General features: G+C 38.1%; 1 protein-coding gene, 1 non-coding gene and 1 pseudogene across 3 annotated transcripts in view; 1 reads left to right on the top strand and 2 right to left on the bottom strand.

Moving 5' to 3' along the window:
• Positions 1 to 21,923, top strand: part of RNGTT (RNA guanylyltransferase and 5'-phosphatase) — a 354,972-nt gene that overhangs the window by 304,578 nt on the left and 28,471 nt on the right. The gene's annotated exons all lie outside the window — the stretch shown is intronic.
• On the bottom strand, positions 6,316 to 7,468 carry LOC100957978 (annotated as a pseudogene). Its single transcript, XR_154368.3, has one exon. The product of XR_154368.3 is annotated as a heterogeneous nuclear ribonucleoprotein A3 pseudogene (transcript).
• LOC111727688 lies at positions 19,238 to 19,344 on the bottom strand. Its single transcript, XR_002775173.1, has one exon. It is a non-coding gene; the product is annotated as a U6 spliceosomal RNA (small nuclear RNA).

The raw sequence follows: 21,923 nt of genomic DNA, 5'->3' as shown, positions 1-21,923 counted from the left end.
TGGTACCCACATAATCCCTGTTTTTTACTTTCAGTGCAGGAATCAATAAATGACACGAGCTGTTCAACATTTATGGAATAAGTGTCTGTTAGATGATTTTGCCCAGCTGTAAGCTAGTGTAAGTGTTCTAAGCACATTTAAGGGTAGGCGAAGTGAAAACATGATGTTAGATAGGTTAGGTGCATCAAATATCTTTCTAACTTAACAGTATTTTCAATTTACAGTGGGCTTATTGGGATATAGCCCCCTTGTAAGTTGTGGGGCATGTATACTTCCCATTTGGAAATAGTAATCTTTGACAATATTTTCAAAGTGTGATGTTCGTGTTGAGATCAAAGATAATTTTTTAAAACTTAGCTTTGGCATAAACATAAATCATGACTTTGATTATAGTAGGTGTAGAAGAAAGAGGTAGAGGAAACTATTTTTTTTTTTTAATAAAGAGGTAGAGGAAACTATTTTTATTGACAACACACTATGTGCCTAAGACATATGCTACCTTCCAGTATCTATAGCACTCTTATAAAATATTATTTTTATTTGCAATTGAGAAAATTGAGACACAAGATCATTTGCCTATAATTATACAAACAGTGTAAATGACTTGAGCGTAGAACCCAGGATTTTCTAAGTTCCTAAACCCACTCTCTTTGTTCTTATGACACTGCTTTTTTTTATAAATATAGCTGACTTAAGTTTTTCATTTGAGAATGTTGATATCAAGTAATTTTAAGGGACCCAGCATACACAATAACAGTGCATGGAAAATAATAAGCCCTGTAGAAATGTACATCAGTAAACACTTGCTTTAAATTATCCAGCATAATCATTTAATTATTTTCCATTAGCCTTCTAGAGCAAGCATTTATATTAGTTTTTTCTTTCTTTGATATTTTAGAAGTATTCTTGCCTTTTAAAACAATGTGCTAAATAATTTATATGACTTTCATTTGGGGTATTATCTTAGGCCGTTGCTCTGTGTTTTAATAAGGTAATAGCTTTAGGAATGTATAATATTGCTTAAGTCAAGACTGCCTTGAAAAGGGGCCCATAGTTTCTGTGTTAGTTATATACTGTCAGCTGTCATTTCTCAAGGTCACATTCTGGCAGTTCCTTTCCTGATGCTTTCTATTTTTTTTTCCTTTGCAATAACTTAAGTGCCCTTGTTTATTGGGAAAATGAGGTAACTACACTTACTAAATCAGCAACCTTAATTTGCATCCAATTATATTTATCCATAAGTTTTGGCCTGTGGGTTTAAATGTGTCTTCATCCTCCTGGAGAAATAATACTTTGATTCACTGACACTGCAATTCTTTCTCTCTCTCTCTCTCTTTTTTTTAACAAGGGGATAACAAATTCTTCTGTATTTTCCTTAGGCAGAACTATACTGGCAGAAGTATTTTGTATGTTTAGAGGGCTAACAGGCTTACCTTTTTTTAAAAATTACATATATTGCTTTTGTGATCCTAAATATTTAAATGTTTCTTACTGGCTGTGTTTGTATGAACACAGCCAAAAAGACAAAACCAATAGCAGTTTTGTTTAGAATGTTCTTTCATTTGCATCGGTTCCTTTTCTCCATTGAACCTGCTGTTTTTATTCCCAAGTCTCCCTTTCTTCACTGTGGTGGGGGCTGGTGTCTCTGTTATGGCCACTTAACAGCCATGCAAAGTGATGTAAAACAGGTTTGAAACTTAAAATGCTTTTCTTTCCAACTTTATCTGCAAACATGTATCTTCAAGTTTCTCTAGCAGAGTAAGTGAACCAGCTGTGCTTTCTGTTTGCTTATCAGGCAGTATTTCACTAGCATTTTCACTTTTGTCTTAGCAGTAACAGCACAGCGTGGTGGATAACCCACATTCCTCTTCTGAGTACGCCTGCAGCTATACATACGTGCTTGGCTTGTCTCCACAGCGCATTACTCATCTGTGGTGTCTGATTCGTTGTGACATACAGGCAGTCCCCAGGTCACAAGCAAGACAGGGTCTGTAGGTTTGTTCTTAAGTTGGATTTGCATGTAAGTTGGAACAGGTACATTTACCTCTTACTTGTAATAACCTCTGTTCATACATGAAAACTGAATATCAGTTGGATGTTTGTAACTCGGGAATGCACTGTAATAGCCATTGTTTGTAACTGTGAGTTGTGTTTAAGGTTGATGTTTGTAACTCGGGGAATGCTTGCATAGTCATGGTAGCAGTGTATTCCAGCATCACCATGGTCATCTTTTTTTTTTTTTTTGAGACAGAGCCTCAAGATGTCACCCTGAGTAAAGTGCTAGGGCATCACAGCTCACAGCAACCTCCAACTCCTGGGCTCAAGCAATTCTCCTGCCTCCACCTCCCAACCTGACACAAGGCCCAGCTATTTTTTGGTTGTAGCCGTCATTGTTGTTTGGTGGGCCAGGCTGGATTTGAACCTGCCAGCTCCAGTGTATGTGGCTGGCGCCTTAGCTGCTTGAGCCACAGGCGCCGAGCCACCGTGGTCAGCTTAAAGAAAACACACAGCAGTTTTAATGTCAACTGGAACTTTTCATACTCAGCTCAAATCATGTTAGAGGCACAGTCTTGGCACTCCTATAGAAGCAATATATTATCAGATATAAAATAACCTAAGTAGCTTACCTTAGTATGCAGATAAACCTCTTAAGGAATGATTTCATCTACTTTTTCAATGAATAGAGACCCTTTCCGTATTTTTATTTTGGGAGCTTACAACTTAAACATACAATGTTGAGTAAGTAATAGGTATTCAGAAATTGGTCAGCTGCAATGCCACACCTTGTAGAACAGCAATCTGCAGATGACTTAATTCTTTACCTCTAATCATCATTCTTCCCTTAAACTTCTGTTTTGAATCTTCAGCTGCCTACTAGGCAATTAAATTGACTATTTCATCATCACCTCAGAGTCATTTATTTTTGTTACTTCATTAGTAAACATTTAATGGCAACATACCACATATTATACATCATTTAATCATTAAACTGATATTCATTAAGCACCCATTATGTGCCAAGTACTTTGATAGGCATTGAGATTCAAGTGGTAAGTTTACAGACTTACCTTTTTTAAAAAATTACGTATATTGCTTTTGCGATCCTAAATATTTGAATGTAATGTTGCTTACTGGCTGTGTTTGTCTGTTTACATCAGTTTTATTGTTTCATCTAAGAAATGAAACAATAAAAACCCTCGAAGATATCCTGAGATATCACCTAACACCATTGAGAATGTCTCACATCACAAAGTCTCAAAACTGCAGATGCTGGTGTGGATGTGGAGAAAAGAGAACACCTTTACACTGCTGGTGGGACTGCACACTAACACAACCATTTTGGAAGAAAGTACAGAGAATCCTCACAGAACTCAAAGTGGACCTCCCATTTGATCCTGCAATGCCATTACTGGGCATCTACCCAGAAGAAAAAAAAAATCCTTTTATCCTAAGGACATTTGGACTAGACTGTTTATTGCAGCTCATTTTAACATCATCAAAATGTGGAAACAGCCTAAAGGCCCACCAACCCAGGAATGGATTTTTATAACTGATAAGAAGTAAGGGTCCACTTTCTGTCTTTTACATGTAGTTATCCAGTTCTCCCAGCACCATTTATTGAATAGGGATTCTTTTCCCCCAGTGTATGTTCTTGTTTAGTTTATCAAGGATTAGGTGGCTCTAAGAAGTTAGTTTCATGTCATGGTTTTGTATTCAGTTCCAAATGTCAATGTCTCTATTTTTGTGCCAATACTGATGTCTTTTTTTTTTTTTTTTTTAAAGACAGAGTCTTACTTTGTTGCCCTCAGTAGAGTGCTATGACATCACAGTTCACAGCAACCTCCAGCTCTTGGGCTTTAGGCGATTCTCTTGCCTCAGCCTCTCAAGTAGCTTCCCAGGCTACTATAGGCACCTGCCACAACGCCTGGCTATTTTTTGTTGCAGTTTGTCCAGGACCGGGTTTGAACCTGCCACCTTCAGGGGGTTGGTACCCTACTCACTGAGCCACAGGCGCTGCCCAATACCAATGTCTTTTGATCACTGTGGCCTTGTAGTATAGCCAAAAGTCTGGTAGGGTGATAACCCCAGCTTTATTTTTGTTACTAAGAATTGCCTTGGCTATACTGGGTTTCTTCTTTTACATACAAAATGAAAAATTACTTTTTCCCAATCTTGAAAGTATCATGATGGTATTTTAATGGGGATTGCATTGAATGTGTAGATTACTTTGGGAAGTATAGACATTTTGACAATGTTAATTCTTCCGAGCCCTGAGCATTGTATGTTATTCCATTTATTAATATCTTCTGCTATTTCTTTTCTTAGGGTTTCATAATTTTCTTTGTAAAGGTCCTTGACCTCTTTTGTTAGGTATATTCCTAGGTATTTCAATTTTTTTGAAGCTACTGTGAAGGGAATTATGTCCTCAATTAGCTTCTCATCTTGGCTGTTATTGACATATGCAAAAGCTACTACTGATTTGTGGACATTTATTTTATATCCTGAGTCTTTGGGGTTCTCTAAGTATAAGATCATATCGTCAGCAAAGAGTGAGAGTTTGACCTTCTCTGCCCCCATTTGGATGCCCTTTATTTCCCTCTCTTGCCTGATTGTATTGGCTAGAATTTCTAGCACTATGTCAAATAGTAGGGGCAATATAGGACAACCGTGTCTGGTTCCAGTTCTAAGTGGAAAAGCTTTCAGTTTTACTCCATTCAGTATAATATTAGCTGTGGGTTTGTTGTAGATGGCTTCAATCAGGTTCAGTATTCTTAAGTATTCTAATTAGAAAAAGATGCTGAGTTTTTTTGAATGCTTTAATCTGCATCTGTTGAGAGGATCATGTGGTCTTTGTTTTTGCTTCTGTTGATATAGTGAATTACATTTATAGATTTGTGTATGTTAAACCATCTTCGCATCCTTGGGATGAAATTCACTTGATTGTGATGAATGATTTTTTAAGGTATAGCTATAATCTGTTGGCTAAGATTTTATTGAGAATTTTTGCATCTATATCCATTTTAGTTGGGTCTTTTCTTGGTTTTGGTATCAGGGTGATGTTTGCTTCATAGATTTTGGGGAAGATTCCTTCCTTCTCAATTTTTTGGAATAATTTCTGCATTATGGGTATAAGGTCTTTGAAAGTTTGATAGAATTCTGGTGTGAAACCATCGGGACCACAGCTTTTTTTATTGGAAAATTCTTTTATTGTTTCTTCGATCTCAGTTCTTGAAATCAGTCTATTCAAGAAATCTATTTCTTCTTAAGTCTAGGGAGAGGGTGTGATTCCAGGTATTGATCCATTTCCTCCACATTGTCCTGGGCATAGAGTTTCTTATAGTACTCAGTGATGATCTCTTGTATCTCTATGGCATCTACTATTATTTCTTTCCCCTTTATCATTTCTGATTGAGGTTATTAGAGATTTTACTTTTCTGTTTCTGGTTAATCTGGCAAAAGTTTTATTGATTTTATTTATTTATTTTTTTCAAAAACCAACTTTTTTTTTTCAGACAGTCTCACTTTGTCACCCTTGGTAGAGTGCTGTGGCATCATAGCTCACAGTAACCTTAAACTCCTAGGCTCAAGTGATTCTCTTGCCTTAGCCTCCTGAGTATCTGGGACTACAGGTGCCAGGTGCAACAATAACTGGTATTTTTAGAGATGGGGTCTCATTCTTATTCAGGCTGGTCTTGAACCTGAGAGCTCAGGCAGTCCACCCACTTCACCCTCCCAGAGTGCTAGGATTACAGGTGTGAGCAACCATACCTGGCAAAACCAACCTTTTGTTTTGTTAATTTCTTGAATGATTCTTTTATTTTCAATTTTACTAATCTCTGATTTAATTTTAGTTATTTCTTTTTCTGCTGGCCTTGGAGTTTGGGATTAGATTATTTTTCTTTTTCCAATTCTGTAAGATGGTTCATGAGGTTGTTGATGCACTCTCTTTCTGTTTTTTTAATATTATCACTAATGTGGTTAAATTTCCTCTTTTTTTTTTTTTAAGTTAAAAATTCCTTAATTTTTTATTCCTGGTACCACTACCACAATTTACAGGGCAATATACCTGATGTAATGAAAAGAAAAAGACAAAGCTACAACAGATAAAGGACTTCAGGAATGTACATCTAATTGACACTACATTGCATTAATCAATAGCTGCACCTTTTGCAAACTGTGGCTATGACAGTCCTGAACAAGAAGAGTTTCCTGTTTAAGCTGCAGTAACTTTTCTGACTATGGATCATCATCCTTTTGTGGCAGATTTTTACAGTTCCTCTAATGCATTTGGGATGACTGTCTCAAAGTAACCTGCAGCTTTCCTGACAACTCCTCGCTCTCTCTCCTGCTAAGAACTGTAGCTCTTTTCTGTTGTTTTTAGAACCTTCTGCTACCATATCCACCACTTCCACCACCAGATCCATAACCACCACCATATGGACTGCCTGAGCTTCTTCCACCAAAACTGCCCCCTTTCATGGGTCCATAATTTGATTGCTATTGTCCACTATAATTTCCAAAATCATTATAGTTCCCACCACCGCAATAGTTACCACCTCCAAAATTTCCTCCTTCATTGTAACCATCATATCCTCCTCCATCACCATATCCTCCACCTTGGTTTCCATATCCTGGTCCACCACCACCATAGCCCCCTCTACTACTGTAACCAAGACCACCGCCATAGTTCCCACTGTCACCTCCAAATCCATTGTATCCACCATCGCCTCCTCCATGACTACCTCTGCTGCCACCATATCCTCCTCTTCCACCAAAGTTTCCACCACCTCCAAAGTTTCCTCCCTGACCCATAAAGTTGCCAGATCCACCTCCACGACCTCTTTGTGATCCAGCAGACTGCATCTCTTGTTTAGAAAGGGCCTTTTTCACTTCACAGTTATGTCCATTAATAGTGTGGTATTTCTGAACAACAATTTTATCAACAGTATCATGATCATCAAAAGTTACAAAAGCAAATCCTCTCTTTTTTCCACTCTGCCTGTCTTCCATAACTTCTATGGTTTCAATCTTGCCATACTTTTCAAGGTAGTCTCTCAAATTATATTCTTCTGTATCTTCTTTAATACCACCAACAAAAATTTTCTTCACTGTGAGATGGGCAGAATCCTCTCTTGAAACAGCTCTCTTTGGTTCCACAACACGCCCGTCAACCTTGTGTGGTCAAGCACACATTGCTGCATCCACCTCTTCCACACAAGAGTAAGTCACAAAACCAAAGCCCCTGGAACGTTTTGTTTGGGGATCTCATTACCACACAATCTATGAGTGTGCCCCATTTCTCAAAATGTTCTCTTAAACTATCATCTGTAGTTTCAAAGCTCAGACCACCAATAAACAGTTTTCTCAACTGCTCTGGTTCCTTTGGATCATGGCCTTCCTCCCCCTGGCGGCGGCGGCAATGGCCGGAGTCCGGCTGGGGGCGACCAGGCGGCGGTTTTACCTCCATTTTGAGCGTTAAATTCCCTCTTAACACTGCTTTCCTGTATCCCACAGGTGTTGGTAACTTGTGTCTGCATTGTTGATATGTTTGAAGAATTTAACAATTTCGTCTTTTAGCTCTTCCTGAACCCAGCAATAATTCAGCATGAAGTTGAATGTCTTTGTGTGGGGATGAACATTTTTGTTGGAGTTGAATTCTACCTTTATTGCCTTGTGGTCTGAGAAGATACAAGGTATAATTTCTTTTCTCTTAATTTTGCTGAGGTTTAATTAGGATCCTAGGATGTGGTCAGTTTTGAAGTATGTTCCATCGGCTGACTAGAAAAATGTTTATTAACTTTGGGATGGTGTGTTCTGTATATGTCTATTAATCCCATTTGTTTTAGAGTCACATTTAAATCTTTTTTATCTTTATTTAGTTTCTGTTTGGAGGATCTGTTCATTTCTCTCAGAGGGATGTTGAAGTCCCCGATTATTATGGCATTATGGGAAATTATATTACTCAGACCTATCAAGGTCATTTCATAAATCTGGGAGTGTTTAAGTTGGGCGCATAAATATTTCAAATTGAAATGTTGGGCCAGGCACAGTGGCTCACGCCTATAAGCCTAGCACTTTGGGAGGCTGAGGTAGGTTTCTTGAGCTCATGAGTTCAAGACCAGCTTAAGCAAAAGTGAGACCCTGTCTCTACTAAAAATAGAAAAACTGAGGCAAGAGGATTGATTGAGCCCAAGAGTTGGAGGTTGCTAGGAGCAATGTTGCCATGGCACTTTATCCAGGGTGACAGCTTGAAACTTTGTTTCAAAAAATAAATAAATAAATAAGTAAATAAATAAATTTGAAATTTCTTCTTGTTGTATTATTCTTTAGACCAGTATAAAGTGTCTATCTCTGTCTTTCTTAATTTGCTTTAAATCCGCTTGTATCTTAAAATAAGATTGCACCCCCCCCCCACTTCTTCTGATTTCCATTTACTTGAAATACTGTTTTCCATCCCTTGACTCTGAGTCTCGATTTGTCCTTGAAGGCTAGGTGTGTCTCCTGGAGACAGCATATGGATGGTTTGTGCTTTTTGATCCAATCAGCTAGCCAATGCCTCTTAAGTGGTAAATTCAATCCATTGACATTTATTCAGAGAATTGATAAGTGTGGTGGAGTTCTATTCATCTTATTTTGTGAAAGTGCATTGTGTCGTTTTATCCTTTGCACCATTGTGAAAGCTAAGTTTTACCTTTAGCTTCTGGGTATTTACTTGTGATGGTTGATGTTAAGAATAAGTCTAAGTATTTTTTGTAGAGGTGGTCATGTTATGACAGATTTCCTCAGTACTTGTATATCTGCAAAAGATTTGATTTTGCCATCAATTTTGAAGGTTAGTTTAGCAGGATCCAGAATTCTGGGCTGGAAATTGTTTTGTTTAAGAATTTTGAAGGTGGATGATCAAGCTCTTCTGGCTTAGAATGTTTCATTTGAAAAGTCTGCTGTCATCCTAATGGCTCTGCCTCTGTAGGTCAGTTCCTGGCTGCTTGAAGAATTTTTTCTTTCATCTTGACTTTGGACATGTTCATTACAATGTGTCTTGGAGAGGTTCTGAGGTTTGAGTTGAGATGACCCAGGGTTTGATATCCATTTGAAAGGAGTATGTTGGGATCTTTAGTAAAACTTGGGAAGTTTTCATTTATGATAGTTTCCAGTAGGGCTTCTATTCCTTTGGGACAATTTTCTTCCTGTTCAGTAATCCCTGTTATTTGTATGTTTGAATGCTTCATGGAGTCTTGTAGTTCTCTAAGCAACTTTTTTGCTTTTTTTCTCTTCTTTTCTGATTCTTTGACTATCGGGATTAACTTGGAAACTTTATCCTCTAGCTCAGAGGTTCTTTCTTGTCCATGGTCTAGCCTATTTTTGGTACTTTCTATTGCATTTTTACATTCCCTGATTGTCTCTTTCATTTCCTTAAGCTCTGTTATATTCTTTCTATATTCTACATATCTCTCATTTGACTTTTGGTTCTGTCTTCCATTTTCTTATTCATTCCCTTTATTGTTGTTAATCATCCATATTTTAAATTTTCTTTCTGTCAAATCCATTAATTCTTTATAGATGGAGTCTTCTGCATTAGCTGCCTCATGGTGCCTTGAGAGAGTTGCTGTTTTGGTTTTTCATGGTGTGCAAATTTTTCTTTGGTTCCTCCTTATGTGTTCTTTCTTCTTGTTCACCTCCTTGTCCTCCTTTTTTCCTTCTCACTGCTTCCTCTGTTTCAAACAGAAGTCCTTGCTCTTGATGTATGTTGCAGTGTGTCTCCAGGATACTAGGTGGTGCTGTGGTTTTTTAAGGAGACAGAGCACAGCCAGCACCCTCTATTGTCCTTATTCCAAACTTAGTTGCCTTTGGTGATTGCCTGATTGTTTCCTCAGCCTTGAGACCCTTCCGGGTTGGGATCTTAAAGCTCACAGAAATCCTTCAAATGCAGGTCTCACAGTGCCTCCTGACTCCAGTTCCCATGGAGTATGGGAGTCCTTCAGCCTGTCCCAAGAGTGGAGTTCTGATCCTGGCAGGCAGAATTAAGACAGCTGTGCTTTAGGCCCCTGCTGAGACCTTCTCACAACCTTCCCACAATGGCAGCCCTCTCATTGGAGACCTTGTCAGTATGGCTGCCTTGCCAGCTACCAAACCCATGGCAAGTCCATTCCAACCACCATTCAAATCTGGTTGCTATATACTATTCAAGTCTGCCTACTCTTCCAAGTTTTCCACTCAGTGTGCAGCTTCCCTGAAACAATTGAAAACTCCAGAAAGTCTTCCTCCGATCCCGGACCTCTGTGGGGGACCAGCTGATCCTGTGGGTCACAATCACTTGCCCAATTTATCATATTTCTGCTGCTCCAGATCATATCCCGTATCCAGCTCACCACCTCTTCACTGTGCTCCCTGAACTATGACTTGAGGTAAGGTCCCTTCCAGGCATGGCTGGGTTCTTTCTTTTTCTCTAGTTGTTGTAGGAGAGCTCAGCTGAATGTTTCTTCTGAGTAGGTTTCTTCTTCAGTTGAATTTAAATGTAAGCTGGAACAGGCACCTTTACCTGTTACCTGTAATAGCCTCCATTCATAAGTGCAAGTCATACATCATCAGTTGGATGTTGGTAATGTGGAGATTTCCTGTATGCAATTGGGTGACAAGAGTAGCTAGCCCTGTCTGGTGGGTCACAGTAGATCTCCCTGATGCTGTCATCTTTACACTGAGAACTGAAGGGAGTGGCAGAGTTAGGACACTGGGGCAAGCCATTTGTTCTCTCTGCCTGAGCCTCTCATTTGCAGAGTAGAGACACCAAGAGAAAACACAGTGACTCATCAGTGCACGTGGAACACTTGGACTGTGCTGGTCCGAGTGTCACTGCTGTGTCATCATTAGTCATCCATTCAGGTCTTCAGATAATCCTCTACTGGGCACTGGCAAAGTGTTAGGTGTCTTTCAGTGAATGAAGAACAAAATCTGTCCTTTTGAGGAACTTATGATGTACTTACTAATAGCTACAAAGCAAAGAATAATATAGCAAGAATCATAAGCAAGGTATGAGCCAATTCTAGGACAAGGCATTTTTTTTATTTGGGAATGCTGGTGATTTATGTCATTTGGCAAGTACTCATATACTGCCTGTGAAATCTTAATATTTTCCTAAATTCTTACTTACTTTTTGTGATTTTACTTGTGTATATTTTTTACTCACCAATGAAATTTTCATATTTGAGGTGAGAAAATATAAATCTCACAGACTGAGTATGAATAATAGGTACTCTATATATTGATGAGACGTCTTGAAAGCTTATGAAACTTCTTAGGGTCACTTATTTAAAAAACCCATAACTGCTCAAAGGCCTTCATTATAGTAGTATCATATTCTTTGAGAGAGACTTGATGTAGATGTAGAAATAGATGTTGCCTCTTGGAATAAACAAAATGAAATAAAAAAAACCTTTGTTGATTCACCTGACATCTATTCTGACATTTTGCTGTAGTGAAGTGACATCATTTTTTAAATGCATTACCATATTTCACTGAAAAAACTGTAGCAAAAGCTGAGTAATTTACTTTTGCTGATATGAGAATAAGAGGCTCAGCAGAGGGTTGCATATTTCAACAAGTTAACAGTTATTGTGTAGCAAATAACAGATTGTAGCTTTTGAGAAAAGTGTGTATGAAAAACATCTGTAAAGATGGTAAAGTGTCTGTTTTACTGGGGAGAGTGATTTAGTGGCACTTACAGGCAATAAAGTCCACCGACTTGCACAGCCTTTGAATGATTAGGTTAGGGATACAGAGCGCCTTCGTTCAGGAAAACTCTTCTTGTGCTGATCAGGACTGGTGGGAGCAAACAAAGCTTCTAGGACTCCTCTCTGAGTCTGCGTGTCAAGTTAGTGCAGACCTCTGACCATGACAGCTGTAATCTGCCTTTGAGAAGATGGTTAGGCATTTTACTCTTTGCCAGGCAAAAATTATTTCATTAAGGAATCCATCATTATTATTATTATTTTTACTATTCTAATCTAAAGATAGAGGGTATGTTTGTTGTGATTTATGTTGTTTGTCCTCCTTCCCTTGTTAACGTCAATTGTAAAGCTTTCCTGCGTTGTATGTTATCACTGTTAATCAGAGTTAACTTCTCACTTTTTGTAGCCAATAATACTATAGATCTGATTTACTAAAAGAAAAGAAAATTAATGAATTTTATTTGCTAGAATTTTTTGTTTTTATGTCTTAATGAAGTATATTCATGATTAAGATGCAAGCTTAAAACATAAAACTACTCTTTCTAATAAACATATTTCCTTCACAATTAGGTAGAACTTACAACAAACATATCCTCTGTCTTGTAGATTAGAATAGTAAAAAAATAAAAAGATTAATGGATTCTTTAGTTAAGAGTAGACCTCAGAGTTCTGTGGTAATAGGCCTTTACAGTGGCTTTTAATCTCTTCAACCATAAGACTTGTATGGGATGAGGCATGAATTAATCCTCCAGCTTTTGACAAAATTGAATTTTAAAACCCTTCACATAGCACAATCACATCTAAAAAGTAATTAGCCTGCTATAAATACAAGAAATTTCCTGTGAGAAAATTGCTCATACTAGCTAACCAATAGTGATGTTTGGCAGATTAGAGAAAAACAATAACTTATTCAAAAACAATAGAACCCTTCAATGTTTTAGTTTGTTTTGACTCTTGTGCTTTTCTGCTTAGATTCTACCATGAGAGAGGTGGCAGGCTGGTGTGAGACATGTTTATGTCCAAAATCCGTATGGAAATTATTTAATGAATTTATTAAAATACATGAGGATGATTTGCCATTTAATTGAAAAGCTGTATAGTCTCTGAACCTTAGGATAGACTTTAGAACTCAACAAACCTGATAGGATTCTTGTCTAACTTACTAGAGGATGTGCCTTGGTTTTTGTCTTTAAAATGAGAATGATGGTATGTATTTCTTAGAAATAGCATATGAATTGTATGAAATAGTGTGAATAGTGTATCTCACATGATACCAGGTTCATAAGTGATTTTAAAAGTGCTTCCTTTGCAGCATCAGCCCTGTGCTCCAAGGAGGTGACAAGCCATTGCAGATGGAGCCCTTCTTTTATCACCTTGGGATTCTGATCATTAGGGTCCTGAGGTGCACTTTCTTTTTACATTTTTATTTCACATGGGAAACCAAACAAGCAAATAAAACCACAGGGTGCTTTGTGAATATTTGTTTTAGGGGTTGGCTCCCTAGAACTTGATACACATTTCCAGAAAAAGGAGGGCACATGGGGCGTTGCACAGGAGTCTTTTTCCCACGTTACATAAACTGGAGCACATTTTTCTCTTTTCTTGGTGAAACTTATTATATGACCACAAGTAGAAATTTAGCCTGCAAAGTTATCCCTTTTATTTATAAAGGGTTGTCTTGTAGACCACTCCAGAGTCATTATACCAGACCGAGATGCCAGCAGTCTGGATGCTGGCTCTAGCTCTGTACCCAGACAAGCATTTGCCAGGCTAAGTAAGCTTCCTGGGAACCTCAGGGTTCTCTGTCTACAAAGAGGGCTGGATTAGTGGAGCACTATGCTCCCTTCCTGGGAGTACAGCTGGACTTGGTACTCTTTCAAAAGCAATTTGGTCTACAAAAAAAAATTGACTTGTCTTAAAGTTATTTGCACAGAGCCATTATTAATTCAGAGAAGTGGTCCTAGGCATTTTTTGATTCTTTGAGCCTAAAGCACAAAATACATATGACTTGCTATGACATCATCCCAGTTCCTGACAGGGGCTGCTTGTTTCCCCTTCTCAAAGTGCATGGTCCTCTGCAAGCAGACAGATCCTCTGAATGAAATCATGAGCACAAAAACACATGGCATAGTATCTGAGTAGTAAATCCTCAAAAGAAAAAAAAAATGTGGGGGCAAGAAAATGTTGCTTGAAATCTCAGTCCGTACCCTGGACACTGCCCCAGGGCTACTTGTTTTACAGGCGTGGAGGACATGAATGCTGCAGGAAAACCAGTACTTGGGAGATTAGAGAAGAGTACTTAGGCCGTTATTCATTTCCAGTTTTTGGATCTGTATATACACGCTGAGATGTCAGGGTGACAGAAGGTATCTTCCAGGTACCACTTGGCCAGTGCCAGGGCTGGCAGTAGGGAACATGAGCTGCAGAGGGATCCTGCAGCCTTGTCCTCTGTGGTATACTTGACCCTACCTAAAAAAGAGGATCCAGCCATATAAAAGGATCAGTCATTTATCTCATTCATATGTTTGAGTCAGTTTTCTGTCAGTTTTCAGTTTTTTTCACCTGCATTATGAAATAGTAGCAATCAACTGAGCTATACGTAGCAAGGTAGTACATGTTACAAAGTAAGTTATAATTCTCAGGTTAAGAGCTCTCTACTTGTAGTTTGTTGATGCTTTGGAGACAGAGCTTGTGTGGCCATCAGAAAGAGCTGCTGACAGCTCCATTTGGGGCACTGTTAGGCAGTTCTGCTGACACATGAATACATTTCATATGATTATCATAAAATTGTGGCCTGGAAATTGAACAGCCATGGTGCTGCATTTTTAGACTTCACACTTATAATAGGCAGTAATAAAGTAAACATTTTAGGTGTATATAAGAAAAGGCATTACTTGCAATCATAAATGTATGTTCACTGAAGAGCTTTTGAAGTTCAGTTTAACAAAGCAAACAGATTTCCTGGCATTATTAACATAATTCTTCTCACTGCTGGGTTTTGCTTTCTAGAAAGTTATTTAAGCAAAAAACAACTTGCTAAAGAACAAAATCCACAAAAGGAAATATAACTAAGAATGAATTGCTTTTTTTTTTATCATGACATATTTTCAAAAAGGCAAAAAAAAAATTCAAGTGTTCACTCTGCCACTCCCTCCTTTTTGCCAAACTGTTGCCAGCCTCTGTACCATGGGGTTCATAGTTAGTGAGTAGTGTGAGGTTAAATTCAGCTGTTTTGCTCTGCCATCAATGAGATCTGAAGTAGGGCTCCCCAGCCTTCATCTGCTAGTGAGACTCTGGGCTAGGAGAGAGTTAAAGCAGGGAGCTTCCTTCCTCTTCGCCCCACCCCCACCTTTCTTATGGACAGAAAAGGACCAGAATATCCATTTTACACAAGAGTGGAGGAAGCATGACTATATGTAAATTTAGCACCAATTAGATGGTAGGATTTGAAAGACTGTTGTCCCTGGAATATTCTAAAAGCAAAAATGGAAATGATAGTGGTAATATCTGAAGTGTGGTGGCAAGAAATTTAAAGCAGTGCTAATTTGGAACTTCTGGGCACAGAACTGTACCAGGAGGTGACCCACTGTGTCTTGTGTGGCAGCTGGCAGCTGGCAAACAAAGCAAATGATGAGTTCTTGGCTTGTTACTTTTCAGCACTCCATGGTGTTCTCCAGTTTTGAATAAAGCCTTCCTCACGGAGCAGGTGTGCTACTGGCCCAGCAGCCATCCACCACACTGGAAGCTAGAGGAGCTCAGGGTTGCAGGTGAACTTGCCTAAAAGTTGACAGAGGCAGAGCATGGCACTGGTTGGACACAACTCTTCAGAGGCTAACATGCTGATTTCTGATAGTCTGATAGTCATGCTGACCTAGTCAAAATTAAGAGGGAGGCACACTAGTGTAAGAATAACCTGCAGAATACACCAAAAGCGTCCCTGCCCAGTGTATCATTTACCTGATGTATAATCTTTATTAAGCACCTTTCAGAGGAAAGGTGAAAAGCCACCTGCCTTAATTTCCAGGCACCCAGAAAATAACAAATAAATATAGCTACCATATTTAGGATATATCCTCTGAGGGCTTGATAAGAGTGCAGTTGAGTGGTTAATGTCTAAAATAGAGGTTTGTGTTTTGGGTGTTTTGTTTTGTTTTGTTTTTTGGCCTCTGTAATTTTGGTTTTTGTTTTATTCTCACTAGGAGACACTCCCATTTACCCTTACCAGGACAGGACTAGAATAGAGAAGCCTCAGGGAGTATGGGAGGTAAGGGCAAGAAGGAAGAAATGGGATATTTAATCTGATTCTAAATATAATCTTTAGGAATTAATAAATTGTCAAAATTCTGATCTCTCAAAAATTAGATAATCAGATGCTTCTTAATATAGTAATCTTTTTAGATCAGCAATTTTTAGCCTGTGTGCTATGAGAGAATCTTAGGTGTGCCCTGAAAATTTTTAAAGATCATTAACTACATTATTTTCAAAAGAAGTTCAAAGCACAGCAAGTATATTCTTTTTTTTCCTTTTTGAGCAACATAATTTAAGTGTGCTTAAACAACTATAGGGTCAAGTACGCCCTCAGATATAAAGGGTTGAAAACGCTACTTTAGATAATGGCATGTATTTTACATACATATAGAATTTTATGCAAAGTTTCTTCTTTTTCTCTTGGGGTTTGAAAATAAAAGCAGATAACTAGTGGCTAAGACAGAAAAGACTGTTTAATCACTGGAGCCTGCTAAAAATGTAAATATTGCTGGTCATCAGTAAAGTCTTATTTGTGTGTGTCTCAGAGCCCGGAAGCACTTCATCTCCATGTCACAGATCTAACTTGGGACACTCAGAACTTCTCCACCTCATCCCCACCCACTTCTGGAATTTCTCCAGCTTCCTTTGTTCTATATGCTTTCTAGATCTTTTTTTCTCCAGAATGGTATTGACCAAACATATGGCACTTGAGGCTCATGGGTTTGGGGAATCTTTTTCCTCACATGCAGCCTTTGTTTCTTATCAGATTCTATATTACAGTAAACTAAGCATGGCCTATGACAGTTCAGATGTCTTCTTTACTTGGGGTGACTACAAAGGATACTCCATCAGCCCAACTTCATTAGCTCTTTGGCTTAGCTATTTAATAATTTCTTGGTTAGGAATGAACAGTAATAAAGTTTTCCTTTTCCCCTAGAATACTGAATTTCCCAGTTATTACCAAGAGATAGTATAATGTAGAGCTCTAAATCCAAGTACCGTCTGGAAGGAGCTATTCAAATACTCTAATCACTAATTTCTTCATTATTATAAAAAGAACAATAATAGATATAAGTTACCATACTACATCATAGGTATTTAATAAATATTAGTTCTGTCTCTTTTCTTTCCCCATGAAGGAAAAGAATCTGTCAGTGATTTTGAAACTACATATCTCTTATGAAAATGAACATTTTTTTTTTTTTTTTTTTTGAGACAGAGTCTCAAGCTGTCCCCCTGGGGTAGAGTGCTATGGCTTCACTGCTCACAGCAACCTCCAACTCCTGGGCTTAAGCGAGTCTTCTGTCTCAGCCTCCCAAGTAGCTGGGACCACAGGCGCCCGCCACAACGCCTGGCTATTTTTTGGTTGCAGCCATTATTGTTGTTTGGTGGGCCCGGGCTGGATTTGAACCCGCCACCTTAGGTGTATGTGGCTGGTGCCTTAGCCGCTTGAGCCACAGGCGCCAAGCCAAAAATGAACATCTTGAATAAAAATTGTAAGTTAGTTTTGAGTACTAGTTTCCAAAATAATGAATTTGCTATTTCCCCTGGTTTTTATGCCACCTTAGTACAGAAATACTCACGCGCATCCACAGACACCAATAAAGATAGTGGGGGCACTTTACTACTTGAGTATTTCAGAGTAGGTGTTGGATGTGATTATCTCCAAGTTTCCTGCTGTGAGTTTTAGTTCCTAAATGTTTGATTTTTATGAGAGAGATTATTGTGGTGTGTTTTAGAAAAAAAACATTGACAGGGACATATTTAGGGATTGTGACATTTGAGGCAGTCATTTCCAAACTTTGACATCCTTTGAGTGGCTTTTGACGTTCCCAATACCTAGGAGTGATGAGGTAGATCTCAGCCAATTCTTCATGAATGTCTTTCAAGGAGTATAGAGAGGCACAAAGAGGAACCCTAGGGCTTTGATCCGTGTCAGTACCATCACTCTGTGTGATGCCTTTGTTAGTAGCTCTAAGATTTCTTTCTCAAAGTAGAAGAAATACAGTTGTTGAGAAAGCCAATATAGACATGAAATGATTTGTGCCTGGCAAAGAGTAAAATGCCTGACCATCGTCTCAAGCGGTCAGAGGTCTGCATTAACTTGACATGCAGCCTCAGACTGGAGTCCTAGAAGCTTTGTTTGCTCCCACGAGTCCTAGTCAGCAGAAGTTTTCCTCCCTCTGCATTCCTAACCCAATCATTCAAAGGCTGTGTGGGTCGGTGGACTTTGGTGCCTGTAAGTGCCACTAAAGCAAAGTGAGCCATGTTAAAGGAGAAAGAATTTACTCTAGAAGATCAAAAGGAAATAGCCTCAGGACCCCTGCTGGTGTTTCATTGTTATTATTGAAGACTTTTTGTTTATTGCCACATGCCATAGGTCTACCTGAAGACCTTTGGAGGTCTCACGGTGTATAAGAAAGGAATAGTTGGATGCCTGAGTTTAAAATGCATGAGAGAAAGGAGAAAATGTTAAATGTAACAACCACACATTACCAACAGAGTTTTAGAAAAAGAACATTATTGGATCCAAATTGTTAGCAAGTCCTTGAAAGTTGAAAGGACTCCTTGAAGTAAATTTGAACTACACATTGACATCTTAATAAATTGCCTTGCTCAAATACTAGTTCCAGTATATTGTGAACTTTGTTAAATGTGGATATTTAATCATTAAAATGATTTTAAGTTAGATATTTGGTGTTTTTTTTCCTTTTACAAACAAGAAGTATTTACTGAAGGAATGATTTTTCTCCTTTCTTTGAGCACTAAATGCATAACTTCTAGATGTCCAATCTCTATCATTCTGTGGCATTATTTGTCAGACATGACTTCTGCAGTGGCCATTTTTATATAAATGATATTTACATGGTTATCAGTGCCTTTGAAATTCAAGTTAGAAAACTACTGTGGCATCATAACTCACAGCAACCTCAAACTTTAGGGCCCAAGTAGTCCTCTTATCTCAGCCTCCCAAGCAGCTGGGACTACAGGTGCTCACCACAATGCCCAGCTATTTTTAGAGACAGGGTCTCACTCTTGCTCGGGCTGATCTTGAACTTCTGAGCTCAGGCAGTCCACTCGCCTCAGCCTCCCAGAGTGCTAGGATTATAGGTGTGAGCCATCTTGCCCAACCTCAGATATTTGTTACTGCCAGAAGTGGGTAAACTACTGAATTCAGTCTAACAAATACACTTTTTTTTTTTCTTTTAGGTAAACAATGGTATGAATCTCATTTATTGAAAACATTTTTTCTCACCTTTCTCAAAAATATGGAATGCTTCATGAATTTGCGTGTCATCCTTGCGCAGGGGCCATGCTAATCTTCTCTGTATCGTTCCAATTTTAGAGTATGTGCTGCCGAAGCAAGCACACAAATACACTTTTTGAAATACGTGCGTTGGTTGTGCAATAGACATTATTAAAAAACAAGCAACATCAAATAAGCCCATCATTGTGCTTAGAACAGTTTGTAAAGAAAAGTGTTAGACACCCAAACTGCATTTTATCTTCCTCCCCTTATTAACAGTTGATTGTAAAGCTTTCCTAGGTTGTGTATCAGTTTTATTATCTCAGGCATGCCCTGAATTTGTGATCTGGTTATAATTCTCATCATGTTTGATACTAAACAGACAGGGAGCCATATGTTGTGCCATCGAGTCTGGCACTCTGTTTAGTAAGGCTTTGCCATTACCTCACCTTACCTGGCAGAGCAACCTGTTTTGTCCATGTGACGTTTTCCTTTTGCTAGTCATGCCATGGAAAGGTCATTCAATCCAATAATGGCTTCTCATTTGCTCTAGAAATCAGACAAAAGCTTTGCAGCTGTGAAGTGCAGCCTACTTAAAAATTAACCTATTATAAATCCTTAATGATTGAGAAAATCTGCAATTTGCAGTGATTTGTGGTTTGTGCTACAACTAGAATAGCAAACAGCAGAAATGAAATAGTCAAAATGATGTGCATTTGGAAAGTGAGGAAAAAGAAATTTGACAGATATTATGCTTGGCTTGAGCCAGTATGTTATGCCTTTCTGCCCTTTATCACTTATACGTCACTTTGTCTTCTACCTGCAGACTCTCCCAAGTGTAATCCTTGGAAATAATTACATAAATTATACTTTGTTACACAAAAAAGTGAAACCATTCATATGTCTAGCCTACCATTCCCTCCTTCAGTAATTTTTTCAGCATAGAGCCTAGATTCTTAGGGAAAAGGAGGCCACAGGTTTTTGATTTGTGAAGACCTAGAATTTGAATTTTTTTTATTTCATGTTAACGTGAGTGTGCAAATAACTAGGTTAAAATGTTTGCATTTGTCAGGTAGAATCGCTCTTATAGTTGTGTCTTGCACCCAAGAGGTGTGCCATATACCCTTATGTTGTGACCATTAAGTAAATTTTTTTAGATAAAACAAATCAGCTAGGTATACTCATGCAATTTACTTAAACTCTCTGGCTTCAGTTTCCCCATGTGGAAATCTCACTGCATTCTTGTATAGAGTAAATTAGTTACAAGCAGTGATAGTTAATGCATAAAGGAAAGGCAGAGGGTGTGCTGAAGCAGTTTATTAGAGCTAGAAAAGTAACAGGGGCTTTATCACTCAGTGCTTTGTAATAGGACACCATGGAGAAGGAATGACATGTTGGAATTACTTTTTTTTTTTTTTTTTACTGACATGGTTCTTAAGGTGTTTTTTTGTTTGTTTTAATTCACTTTTTAAAATTTACATACCGTAAATTCACTCCTTTGGGTGTTCAGTTCTAGGAGTTTATGCAAATATGTACAGGCATATAGCCACCCCAGAATCAAGATGCCAAACAATTCCACCCTGCCAGAAGTCCTATGGGATACCCCATTATAATCACTTGCTTTCTCCACACCTGAAACCTGCAGCCACTGATCTGTTTTCTGTTTCTGCAGTTTTTCGTTCTTTAATATATTATGTAAATCACATACTCTTGATAGCTTTTAAAATCTAGCTTCATTAACTTAGCACAATGCATTTGAAATTCATCTATGTGTTATTATATTCATTAATTTGTCAGTAGTTTTATTAATAGGTAGTATATCTTTGTATGGTGTACCACAATTTGTCTGTTCACTAGTTAAAAGGGCAGTTGTTTTTAGTGTTGGACAATTATTAGTGAAACTACTATAAACATATCCAGGTTTCTATGTAAGTAGATGTTTTAATTACTCTTGGGTGAAATACCTAGATATAATTTTCTTGGCACTTATGGTAAGTATATTTTCAACTTTATCAATAAACTATCTAATTCTTTTCCAAAGTATTTATACCATTTTACATTCCACAGCAATATCTGAAGATTTCCATTGTTTTGCGTTGTTCTCAACACTAGACATTGTTAATGTTTTCATTGTAGACATTCTTTAATATGTATATGTAGTATTTCACAATTGTAATATGACTTCCTTAATGATTAATGATTTTAAACACACAGAATTTTTATGTGCTTATTTGCCATACATATATCCTATTTGTTGATGTATCTGCTTAAATCTCTTTTGCCCATTTTTAAAATTGAATTGTTTATTTTATTTTTAATTTTATTATTATTTTTGTTGTTGTTGCATTTGTTAGGTAAGGTCCCTCTTATAATTGTGTCTTGCTCCCAAAAGATGTGTCACACACCAAGACCCCATCCCCTCCCTCCTTCCCTCTCTCTACTCTTCCTTTCCCTCACCTCTCCCTCCTTCTTTCTCACTCTGCTCTCCCCTTCCCTCACCTCTACCATGTCATTAATTGTCCTCATGTCAAAATTGAGTACATAGGATTCATGCTTCTTCATTTCTGTGATGCTTTACTAAGAATAATGTGTTCCACATCCATCCAGATTAATACAAAGGCTATAAAGTCTCCATTTTTTTAATGGCTGAATAGTATTCCATGGTATACATATACCACAGCTTGTTAATCCATTCCTGGGTT

Source organism: Otolemur garnettii, unplaced genomic scaffold (assembly GCF_000181295.1).
Source record: "Otolemur garnettii isolate 467f Iridium unplaced genomic scaffold, OtoGar3 scaffold00118, whole genome shotgun sequence".
NCBI classification, from domain to species: Eukaryota; Metazoa; Chordata; class Mammalia; order Primates; family Galagidae; genus Otolemur; species Otolemur garnettii.
This window is presented reverse-complemented; position numbering and strand designations above follow the sequence as displayed.